Genomic DNA, 13,346 nt, shown 5'->3' with positions numbered 1-13,346 from the left:
ATTCTGCATCCATTGTATGCCCATATATGCCATATATGGAGATATCTGTTTATCTGCGTCCATTTTATGCCCATATATGAGATTTCTGTCGCTTTTTCAAACAGATGGTCAAAACGGGTCCTATGACAACAGGTATAATGGGGTTTGCATAAAAGGGGGAACCGGCACTGTGTCTGCAACACAGTCGGTGGCACAGACAGATACAGAGATCTCCATAATGGGAATAAAGGGACACAGACAAACAGATGGAGGAGGAGACAAACTTAATGCAAACCCCATTATACCTGTTGTCATAGGACCCGTTTTGACCATCTGTTTGCCTGTGTCCATTTATGCCCATATATGGAGATATCTGTATCTGTCTGTCTGCGTCCACTTTATGCCCATATATGGAGATCTTTGACCATCTGTTTGCCTGTGTCCATTTATGCCCATATATGGAGATATCTGTATTTGTCTGTCTGCATCCATTTTATGCCCATATATGGAGATCTATGCAGACACAGTGCCAGTTCCGGAAAATCCTGATGTCAGACATCAGAATCCGAACCTTTCGTGCTGGTTCCAGAAAATCGTGTATCGGGTCGGGTCGGGTCGAGGCCGAGCACTGCACTACCTGCTGCGGTGGGGAACGCACGTGCCGAATTTGAAATAGGGAATGAATGCCCCACCCTTTAATGCAAACCCCATGAATGCCCCACCCTTTAATGCAAACCCCAATATACCTGTCATAGGACCCGTTTTGACCATCTGTTTGTCTTTGTCCACTTATGCCCATATATGAAGATCTCTGCACACACAGTACCGGTTGCAGAAAACTCTGATGTCAGACTTTATGCCCATATCTGGAGAACGCGCGTGCCGGTGGGAAGAAGGGTTCTCGAGATACGCGGATTACATACATACATACACATTCACAGAGATTTTGTGTTGACTCATGTGGCGTACGTGATGTCAGAGCCTTTTATGAAGTGATGTCACAATGACTCAGCGCTTGCGCCGATTTCCTCCGGAACAGCCTGATGTCAACAATCAGCTCCGCATAAGGAGATTCCGAACGTTTCGCGCCGGTGCCAGTTCCGGAAAATCCTGATGTCAGACATCAGAATCCGAACCTTTCGTGCTGGTTCCAGAAAATCGTGTATCGGGTCGGGTCGGGTCGAGGCCGAGCACTGCACTACCTGCTGCGGTGGGGAACGCACGTGCCGAATTTGAAATAGGGAATGAATGCCCCACCCTTTAATGCAAACCCCATGAATGCCCCACCCTTTAATGCAAACCCCAATATACCTGTCATAGGACCCGTTTTGACCATCTGTTTGTCTTTGTCCACTTATGCCCATATATGAAGATCTCTGCACACACAGTACCGGTTGCAGAAAACTCTGATGTCAGACTTTATGCCCATATCTGGAGAACGCGCGTGCCGGTGGGAAGAAGGGTTCTCGAGATACGGGGATTACATACATACATACACATTCACAGAGATTTTGTGTTGACTCATGTGGCGTACGTGATGTCAGAGCCTTTTATGAAGTGATGTCACAATGACTCAGCGCTTGCGCCGATTTCCTCCGGAACAGCCTGATGTCAACAATCAGCTCCGCATAAGGAGATTCCGAACGTTTCGCGCCGGTGCCAGTTCCGGAAAATCCTGATGTCAGACATCAGAATCCGAACCTTTCGTGCTGGTTCCAGAAAATCGTGTATCGGGTCGGGTCGGGTCGAGGCCGAGCACTGCACTACCTGCTGCGGTGGGGAACGCACGTGCCGAATTTGAAATAGGGAATGAATGCCCCACCCTTTAATGCAAACCCCATGAATGCCCCACCCTTTAATGCAAACCCCAATATACCTGTCATAGGACCCGTTTTGACCATCTGTTTGTCTTTGTCCACTTATGCCCATATATGAAGATCTCTGCACACACAGTACCGGTTGCAGAAAACTCTGATGTCAGACTTTATGCCCATATCTGGAGAACGCGCGTGCCGGTGGGAAGAAGGGTTCTCGAGATACGCGGATTACATACATACATACACATTCACAGAGATTTTGTGTTGACTCATGTGGCGTACGTGATGTCAGAGCCTTTTATGAAGTGATGTCACAATGACTCAGCGCTTGCGCCGATTTCCTCCGGAACAGCCTGATGTCAACAATCAGCTCCGCATAAGGAGATTCCGAACGTTTCGCGCCGGTTTCGGAAAACCGCGAGTCGGGTCGGGTCGAGTTAATGCAAACCCCAATATACCTGTCATAGGACCCGTTTTGACCATCTGTTTGTCTTTGTCCACTTATGCCCATATATGAAGATCTCTGCACACACAGTACCGGTTGCAGAAAACTCTGATGTCAGACTTTATGCCCATATCTGGAGAACGCGCGTGCCGGTGGGAAGAAGGGTTCTCGAGATACGCGGATTACATACATACATACACATTCACAGAGATTTTGTGTTGACTCATGTGGCGTACGTGATGTCAGAGCCTTTTATGAAGTGATGTCACAATGACTCAGCGCTTGCGCCGATTTCCTCCGGAACAGCCTGATGTCAACAATCAGCTCCGCATAAGGAGATTCCGAACGTTTCGCGCCGGTTTCGGAAAACCGCGAGTCGGGTCGGGTCGAGGCCCGGCACTGCACTCCGCGCGGCGGCGGGGAACGCGCGTGCCGAATCTGAAGCCGGTGGGACGAACGGTTCTCGAGATACGCGGATTACAGACAAACAAACAGACAGACAGACAGAGATTTGTCGCATTTATAGATAGATATTAAATAGAATAACCGAATTTTATTTACAAACCGAATAGTGGGATCAGCCCCGTTTAGTCGGATAACCGATTAATCGCGCACATCCCTACTTCGAACCAAGTTTTTTTTTTTTTTTGTAAAACAAATGCTTGCAGTGGATTCAGAATCATGATAAACCCCTAGTTTGACCCGTCACATGCTACTTAACCCTTAAGTTCTGTTCAGATTCACTACACCTTCGTTCTGTTCGGGTCATTTTGACCCGGGGGATATTTGGTTTAAAAAAAACAACACTAATATAAATTTTAACTTAACAAATCATCATGATACATTGACTTTGACTCAATACCAAACAATTCATATAATATATATGGTAAATGTTTGCATTTCTGCTTTGCTATATCACATTAAACACTGAAAGAGCTAGGCGTTTTTTACTGATTTAGCTAAAATTCATGTAAAAAAAAACTACTTTATTTAATACTGGGCAATATTGCTCATGCTTATAGGAAAAAATTAAAATCAGAATGGGGTTCGGAAGGAGGGTGTTAGACGTGGGGGTGACTGTGTGTCTGTGTTTTGGATTAATACTGTGTATATCTGTGCTTCCGGGTCAAAATGACCCGAACAGCACTTAAGGTTCAAAAAATATGAGGGGGGTGTAGCATGGGTGTAGTGCAAAAATATTTTTTTTACATGTTCATCTCAGAAGAATCTTTAAGGCCAGTGAGTTTCAGGTGGAAATAACATAAACTTCTACCTTTTTTTTCCAAATTAAAATGTAAACCGGGTCAAAATGACCCGAACAGAATTTAAGGGTTAAAGCAGATTAAAATTTAGCTTTTTTTTCCCTGTATAGTAAAGTTAATGGGACACCAAAATATAATCTACAGATATAGAGGTTTTCAAAAATGCATGGTAACCTTTGCCACCTTTCGGATACCGACATCTCGTATGGCCCATGGACTAATGGCAAAAATTGTAATTGTTGAAGAAAAAAAATCCAAATGATCCTCTGGAATGGTGGCAAAAAACATGAGGGAAACTTTCCAAGGGTTAGAACAGAGAGCGAGAGAGCGATGAGATGCTCTAAAGCTGTCCAGTCAAGACAATGTTGCACACTAGTACAAGACCTTTCCTCAGTGATTTTTATTTATACTGTCACCCTCCTTTTCATGTTAATTGATGTTACATTACTGCCAGATAGTGCTACTCTAAAACAGAAAGTGAATTGTTAGTTAAACTGTGCCTTGAATATTTTATTTTATTTAGCAAGAGAGTGCACTTTACAGTATTTATTTACTTAAGTTGTTTACATGTGAAGGTGTATTTGTTTTACTGAGAAGTGAGAAACTGTGCCTTGAATATTTTTTATTTTATTTTATTATTAAGAAAATGCAAGTTGTTTACATGATAAGTTTAAATGAGAACTGTGCCTTCAATTCAATATTTTAGTGCACTTGTACAATGTGAAAGTGTGAATTGCAGAATTCATTAAAACCTGCTGCTTGTTGAAAGTTGAAATGGTATTTTGGTCTAAATGGTCTGTCATTCCATTTTTTGTTTACTTTCTGTTACCTTGTAGGTGGTTGTACTGTTAAATAGCTTAAAAAATAATCATAAAAACCAACATGAAAACGTATTGTGATAATATCATGTATCGTGATATTGCATGAAGAGAATCGTGATAATGATTTTTTCCAGTATCGCCCACCCCTATCTGCCATTGCTTAAAAAAATCTTCCACCGTTTCCCCAAGGATAAAGCCACCAGACAACTTTGGCTTGTTGGAGCCAGTGGGTTTGCCAGTCTGGTCCATAGTGTATCTAACGCTGTCACCAATGATCCCTTGCAAGCACATCCGCGGCAGCCCAGGCTGCTCCGCCTCTCGTCTGTAGTAAAAATAAAAGTTACACTTTCGCTACTCACCAAAACAAAGGCGGTTCTAGGATAATGAAAGCCTACTTTCCTTAGTGGAAACACTCGGAGCCCCCCTCCTCACGTCTACAATACACATTTGGTCCAGAAAATAAAATATTTCGATGGAAGTTTTAGCTACTCCACACTGCCCTCTACAGATCTTTTCAATAGATATATAGTAGATGTATAGTAGCTTGCGACCTCACGGTCGCAATGAATAGTCTTCACTTTACATTAGGGCTCTTGATAACATCTACAAAGCGTATATTAAACATGAACAACACATGGAGGTCACCTTAACAGACATTTGTAAATGCATTCCTACCTACACATTATGTGAATTTTAGCATTGGTTATAAATGATTTAGTAAGCATTTACAAATGTATATAAATGGTTTATTCATGATTAGTTTACTACTTACTAATACCTTACTAATAACATGTAAATGATGTTTAAAACAGTTATAAATGTTTAGTTAAACATTTACAAATGTCAATAAACAGTTTGTTCATGTTTATTACTCATCTATAAACTGCTTATAAATGTTTATAAATGATTTATAACTGGTCATTATTGTAAAGTGCTACCGAAATTTCCATTGACCAGATTTTGCCTTCTGGTGAAATGATTTCTGTTACGGCTAAAAAGTGTATTTTAGACGTGAGATGGGAGGCACAGAGTGCCCCCACAAAGGAAAGTAGGCTTTTTGCTCTATAAAGCCGTCTTTGTTTTGGTGACAAGTGAAACTGTACTTTTTATTTTGACTACAGATGAGAGGGTGCGCAGCCTTCCTACGGCGCAAGGGCTCATCGGTGACGCTATGGACCAGAGCTACCCCTTCTTACAAGATTGACGACGGTTAAACAACATAGGACCAACATACATACAATATATCGTCTGTACCATTGGTTCTCAAAGTGGGATCCGGGCATCCGAGGCTTTGAGGGAATATAAGGGGGTCTTCTGCAGACAGACTGTTTTACCGGGCTGTATTTTTTAACCTGAACCAGGAAGCAAACTACACAACCAGCCTAAAGAGTCTCATCTCCGTTTAAAGCTAAATTAATAAACATGCTAAGCAATAATAGTTGGTGGTTTATATTAATGTGATCGTGGGTACAACGTTTTTTGTACTTCTGTAAAATCTGTTCTCAGTTTAACTTCACAAATCAGAAGACTAAGCTGCAGTTTCATCAGTGAAGTTAAGAGAAACATCACTTCTCACAGATATGGTACCTTCTAACTGAACATAACTCATTAAACCATCTTCCATTCCAGGAGGAGTAGCCGGCACAGTTCCTGTCTTCATCATTAACCCTTAAGTGCTGTTCGGGTCATTTTGACCCGTTTTACATTTTCATTTGGAAAAAAAAGGTAGAAGTTAAAAATGTTTCCACCTGAAACTCACTGGCCTTAAAGATTCTTCTGAGATGAACATGTAAAAAAAATATTTTTGCACTACACCCATGCTACACCCCCCTCATATTTTTTGAACCTTAAGTGCTGTTCGGGTCATTTTGACCCGGAAGCACAGAAATACACAGTATTATGCCAAAACACAGACACACAGTCACCCCCACTTCTAACACCCCCCTTCCGAAGCCCCATTCCGAACCCTCCCCCCCTTCCTATAAGCATGAGCAATATTGCCCAGTATTAAATGAAGTAGTTTTTTTTACATGGATTTCAGCTAAATCAGTAAAAACGCCTAGCTCTTTCAGTGTTTAATGTGATATAGCAAAGCAGAAATGCAAACATTTACCAAATATATCATATGAATTGTTTGGTATTGAGTCAAAGTCAATGTATCATGATGATTTGTTAAGTTAAAATTTATATTAGTGTTTTTTTTTTTAAACCAAATATCCACCGGGTCAAAATGACCCGAACAGAACGAAGGTGTAGTGAATCTGAACAGAACTTAAGGGTTAAGAAGATATCCACTGTCCCAGTACCTGCAGAGTAAACAACATCATATATTGACAACCACATCCACTCTGTCACTGACTTTGTTAGAATTACAATAGAAACACATGTAAAATGTCTCACTGTGTTGTTGTCAGAGGAGTTCCATCAACCCAGGTCCATCTGCCCTCAATCCTGTTCAGACCAAACCATGGATTGCTCCCTTGGGTCAATCCTTTGATGAAGTCCTGATAAATTGTACAATAAGATGATTGAAACACAATTAATTTTCTCCAATGCATTCAAGTTTTCATTTCATCACATGCATGTATGAGGATGATCGACAATTGAAATGCACACACGCACGCGCACACACGCGCACGTACCAAGGTTATTATAGTAGCTTATCTTTTTTTATAAAATATTTTCGAAACATTATTTTTATTTTAGTGTCCGTTTTTCAAGAAAAAGTTGACTATAGCTCCTTTAACTTAACTAAAACTAACACACACACACACACACACACACACACACACACACACACACACACACACACACACACACACACACACACACACACAGATACACTAACCTGTTCTTCTTGACTGTTGATGATCACCAGATCTGCTCCTGTCTGCAGACATTGTGCTCTGCTTTCCTCCCAGGTTTTATATTCAGTATATCTGTAGTAACAGCTGTCTCCAAACTTCTTCCATCCACTGGGACACGCCTTGTCTAAACAACAAACACAAATTTTACTTCTGGATTTTCAATGTAATGACACTCCACACGCACATTACTGTATGTACAGTAGTCCAGAGCCCTGCACGGGTCCAATTTTGACAACCCGTGCCTGCCCCGCGCGCCATTAATCAGATCCGTGGATAAAGTAGAACAACCTTTAAAACCAATCATACTAATTTAAAATCGTATCATGATCTGACACTGTCACGACAGCTTGTTGCTGCTGCTGCTTTCTGCCTCCGCTGCTTTGTGCAGTTGTATTTGTCATACGATGGTGTCGCGCATTGAAAATATCAGAGCTACAAGCTCACAACATGTCGGAACTTGCAGCTTTGTGAGCTTGCATGTCTACTATGCTTGACACGCACCGTCATACGGCACGCACCGTCATACGGCGAAGCACATATCCAGCTTTTCACAGCTGAAGGGAACGCTGTCTTGGTTCTCTCATCACTGTTGGCTACGGTTATGATGATAAACAGCCCGAGGTAATCTAAACCAAACCGGACCCATGATGTGACGATAATAAAAAGGGGATCGGAACTCCTAATAGTCGTGGAATCACGTGGATATTATACAATCATGGACCTTTCTGATCGCAGCAATGGATGTGGTTGAATTGGACAAGTTGGGTACCCACGGGGCCCCGACCCGTTGCAGGGCTCTGCAGTAGTCTATGTACATACACTGTATATGATGTGTGTGTGCGTGTATGTACAAGAAAATTGCAATTATTATGTTTTTCTTTTTACATGATATTTCTGTGATAGATTTGATAAATCAGTGTAGTGTGGGTTTAGTCACATTTAATACCGCTATATACCTGCCAATGATTTAAATGGCAATACAGAAATTAATATATACCGTACAGTGTGTGTGTGTGTGTGTGTGTGTGTGTGTGTGTGTGTGTGTGTGTGTGTGTGTGTGTGTGTGTGTGTGTGTGCATGCATTAATGTATGTATGCCTCATTTAAACAAAATAATTAAATGTCTTTATATTATGATGATTGTAACTGTAGGTCGCAGTTAACTATGAAAACCGCCACATCTTGTCCGTACGTCTATGAGTAACGCCTCGATGTCTATAGCTGCTGACCTGTTGTGACTTCACATCGTTGCTCTAGGGCATGGTAGTCTGTCTGAAGACGATACTTCTCCTGCATCAGGTTGGTGTTGGTGGTCTGGAGACGATTCTTCTCCTGCATCAGGTTGGTGTTGGTGGTCTGAAGACTGGTCTTCTCTTGCACCAGGTTTGTGTTGGTGGTCTGAAGACGGGTCTTCTCTTGCACCAGGTTTGTGTTGGTGGTCTGAAGACGATTCTTCTCCTGCATCAGGTTGGTGTTGGTGGTCTGAAGACGGGTCTTCATTTGCACCAGGTTTGTGTTGGTGGTCTGAAGACGATTCTTCTCCTGCATCAGGTTGGTGTTGGTGGTCTGAAGACGATTCTTCTCCTGCTCTAGGGTATGGTAGTCTGTCTGAAGACGGTTCTTCTCCTGCATCAGGTTGTCGTAGTTGGTCTTATTATCCATGCTGTTGTCGTTGGTCATGCTGTTACAGGGAGAATGATCTGCAAAGGACAGAAATGGTGATGATAAACTGTTCATGATGAGGTCAAGCATCTGTGAGGGACATTTGAATTGAGGGCTTTATGTTATTATTCTTATTTACATTCATTAACTTGTCAACACAGCATCATTTGCAAATGCATGCAAATTATTAATATTTTTTTTAATTGCAACCATCAGGTCGCAAGTTACTAAGAAAACCTCCACCGGCTGTCCCTCCATCAGTCCATCTGTCCATCTTTCCGTCACGACACGTCACACTTTTGGCCCTACTCTTATCTCCGGCACCGTTACCCCTATCCATGCCAAACTTTGCACACGCACTCCTTGGCTGGCAAACCACAACCTCCGCCCCTGATTTCTCACATGCCCCTCCTCTAGCGCCACCATGAAGTTGCTTTTTGCAGACAACACACACACAACCTGGCGGTTGCTTATTTCCCGTTTAGGGAGTCTTAATGGTATTGTGGTGGCTTTTATAGTTGTCACAACTACAAAAGGTCTGTCAACAAACTCCCTGAGTGAGTGATGTGGTAGTTTAGGGACATAGAATACTCACAGTGAGTGATGTTGTAGTTTAGTGACATGGACTACTCACAGTGAGTGATGTGGTAGTTTAGTGACATGGACTACTCACAGTGAGTGATGTGGTAGTTTAGTGACATGGACTACTCACAGTGAGTGATGTGGTAGTTTAGTGACATGGACTACTCACAGTGAGTGATGTGGTAGTTTAGTGACATGGAATTCTGTGGTAGTTTAGTGACATGGAATTCTCACAGTGAGTGATGTGGTAGTTTAGTGACATGGAATTCTCACAGTGAGTGATGTGGTAGTTTAGTGACATGGAATTCTCACAGTGAGTGATGTGGTAGTTTAGTGACATGGAATACTCACAGTGAGTGATGTTGTAGTTTAGTGACATGGAATTCTCACAGTGAGTGATGTGGTAGTTTAGTGACATGGAATTCTCACAGTGAGTGATGTGGTAGTTTAGTGACATGGACTACTCACAGTGAGTGGTGTTGTAGTTTAGTGACATGGAATTCTCACAGTGAGTGATGTGGTAGTTTAGTGACATGGAATTCTCACAGTTAGTGATGTGGTAGTTTAGTGACATGGAATTCTCACAGTGAGTGATGTGGTAGTTTAGTGACATGGAATACTCACAGTGAGTGATGTGGTAGTTTAGTGACATGGAATTCTCACAGTGAGTGATGTGGTAGTTTAGTGACATGGAATACTCACAGTGAGTGATGTGGTAGTTTAGTGACATGGAATTCTCACAGTGAGTGATGTGGTAGTTTAGTGACATGGAATACTCACAGTGAGTGATGTGGTAGTTTAGTGCCATGGAATTCTCACAGTGAGTGATGTGGTAGTTTAGTGACATGGAATACTCACAGTGCACGGCCTGGCCTATGTTCCCACCCAGCAGCAGAAGACACAGCATCCCCAGACTCACAGCAACAATTCTGCGATGCATTTTCTCTGTTTGACAAAAAACAAGATACAAGCCCTCTTAGTTACACTCAATTGGACCAATTGGACAATCTGTCTCCTTCTCTGTCTCTCCTTCTTTGTCAAGTCTGGAAAAGTATAAATATCTCCACACATCTTACAGGAATGAGAGACTTGCAAAATAAACTATTTCATAAAAATAGTAAACTATCTTGAATATTACTGTCTTCATTAATTTAATCAAAATGTAACCCTATGTGTTGTTTTGCCTTCACCAATTTAGTTGTTTATGTCCAATTAATTCCGCCCCATACACACACAGACCTTTTCATCCACGGCACCTCTGAATTATAGCGCATTACTTTCATGTCATATTACAGTAAATAAATACATAAATCATTCCCTTTGAGTATGTAACGACTCGAGGAAAACTTGAGAACCTGAGAATATCTGTTTCCATTATAGGACGAACGAAAATAACTTTTTTTCCCCGTTCTGGGTGGTCCGTTAAACAAAAAATAGCAGACCTACAAGCTCAAAATGTCAAAATGTGATTGTAGATGTGCTATTTTTGGTGAAGAGACTTCCTGTAGCCTATAGTAGGTTGAAAAAGATAAAGAGGTACAGTGCAATTAACTAAAAATGTAGCCACAGATGAGTCTTAGTCTTGATGACCCCTGCATACAACTCTAACAGTCATATAGGCCTATAGCCTACTGTATCACCCTCCAACATAATAACTCTTGAGAGTGTAAAATGAACCCTTAAAGGATGCTTACAGGTCCATGTGGTTTAATTTTATGCAATCGAGATGGTTCCATTTGGCTTCATTTTTTCAAGTCTACACTAGAAGAATTGTTATTTTGATCATTGCCTGTTTTTCATATACAAATATCAATCCAGCATGGAATTGTGGGCAAAATCGTATTTGTATCGAACAATAACAAAATAGTTTTAGGTCTGAGAGGCTAAATGTCAACAGATAAATTAAAATAATAGTTGACCCTACTGTAAAGCAGTCTGTCAACAAATTAATGCATTTTAACATAAATCAGCACTATATGATTCATTTCAATAGTCCAATGTGTGGACCTTCTCTCACTTTATCAAAGCCAGTACAGCCCTGGAAAAAAATGCTGCCCTATAGGCCTGGGGCCAATTCTGATATCTTCACAAATTGGTACCACCCAAGGTGACCGTACATTTTTTACATTTTTGACTTCCTACATGTCTCTAGTTTATATTTTGGTATGATAACCCTTTCTGAGACCCAGCTTAATTGATGTTATCAGCCGCAAGAGTCGGTCTCCCATCGACTTTCTATACAGGAGGAAAATACCCAGAAAACTATTTTTTTCTGGGTATTTAAGTAGGATGTGAGGGGTCTAACTACGGGTTTGTCATGATGCTGAATCCATTGCAAGCATTTGTTTTGCACAAAAAAACATTCCTTGGGCTACAAATGGCCCCAGTAATGGATTGCAATGGATTCAGCATCATGACAAACCCCTAGTTAGACCCCTCACATCCTACTTAAATAAATTCTGGGTATTTTCCTCCTGTATAGAAAGTCGATGGGAGACCGACTCTAGCGGCTGATAACATCAATTAAGCTGGATCTCAGAAAGGGTTATCATACCAAAATGTAAACTAGAGACATGTGGGAAGTCAAAAATGTAAAAGGGTGGTACCAATTTGTGAAGATATCAGAATTGGCCCCAGGCCTACTAGGGGAGAAGTGAACTCTCAGGGATAGCAGAGCACACTGGTTGTGGTTGGAGCAAATAAACACATACACACTTCACTGGTATTAACACTACACATCATTTAGGAAAAAGAACCCAGGGGGGGGGGGGGGGGGGGGGAATAAAAGTTACTTTTAAATATTATACATCCATGAATGTCTCTTTGTCTATCTGTGCTGGTCATTATGTTGTTAATATAACTACCCATGCAAAATGTGGTGATACCTCGTGGTCAGTTTAACGAAGTATTATAATTGCGACTTAACATTCAGTAATTGGGGCTTATGATCAAAATAAGAAAATTATAATGTTGTGTAAAGAAGAAAATCTAAAATCTGCCACAGACCAAGTCTGATGCCACAGACACATTAAATGTGTATGTGGCAAAAACAAATTCACTATTTACAGTAGATATTTAATTAATTAATTAATTTTATCAGACACGGTCAAAGGCCCCATCCTATTGTAACTTTATACTCCATTTTAACCATGTTAGATTTGTCGAAAACAAACATATTTGATTTCTGGTGAGGGGGCCAAAAGATATGAAATAAAATAAAAGTAATTGAAAAAACACGGCCCCTTCACATATTAGGGGGGCAGTATGCAACTCTGGTGTGCTTAAGACCAGAGGCCGATTCTACAATTGCTTTCTAAACCAGTAGTTTACACACTTCAAGATGAATCAAAAATGTCAAAAGAAATGTAGGCCTTTGTACAGTACGCTGGCCTGCATGCTCGCAACACGGCACGAAGTGACACGACGAGAGCTTAAATATCTGCTGCCTACTGTACTGTATATCTGCTATTTTTGAATGGCCAACTTTTTTTTAGTTTTAGCGACAGTAACCTTACCAGACTGCAGTAACTTTTGTAGATCTTTCTCCTTCTGGGTCGGAAGATCTTCATAGACTGCGTCGTCTATCTTTTGGAGATCAAGGCGTTCATAATGTCCCTCTGCTTCAGTCCTTCTTGCTGTAATGGTGGTGTCATTCTCGTAGTCTGGATCTTGTAGCTCAATGTTATCAGAATGTCTAGCTATAGCCATTTTTACCTACAGCCATTTGGTACAAATGACTTCTTTATGCAGTTATTTAGTCCAGCTCCTCACAACACCTGAATATACTGCATCCTCACTGCCAAGGTAGAGACACTACTGTTATGTTGCATATGACAGCTCACACTCTACCAATGAAAATAAACCACACACACACACACACACACACACACACACACACACACACACACACAC

The sequence above is a fragment of the Nannobrachium achirus genome (genome assembly GCF_963921795.1).
Source record: "Nannobrachium achirus genome assembly, chromosome: 14".
Lineage (NCBI taxonomy): Eukaryota > Metazoa > Chordata > Actinopteri > Myctophiformes > Myctophidae > Nannobrachium > Nannobrachium achirus.
The sequence above is the reverse complement of the archived record's forward strand: the minus strand, read 5'-3'. Positions refer to the sequence as shown.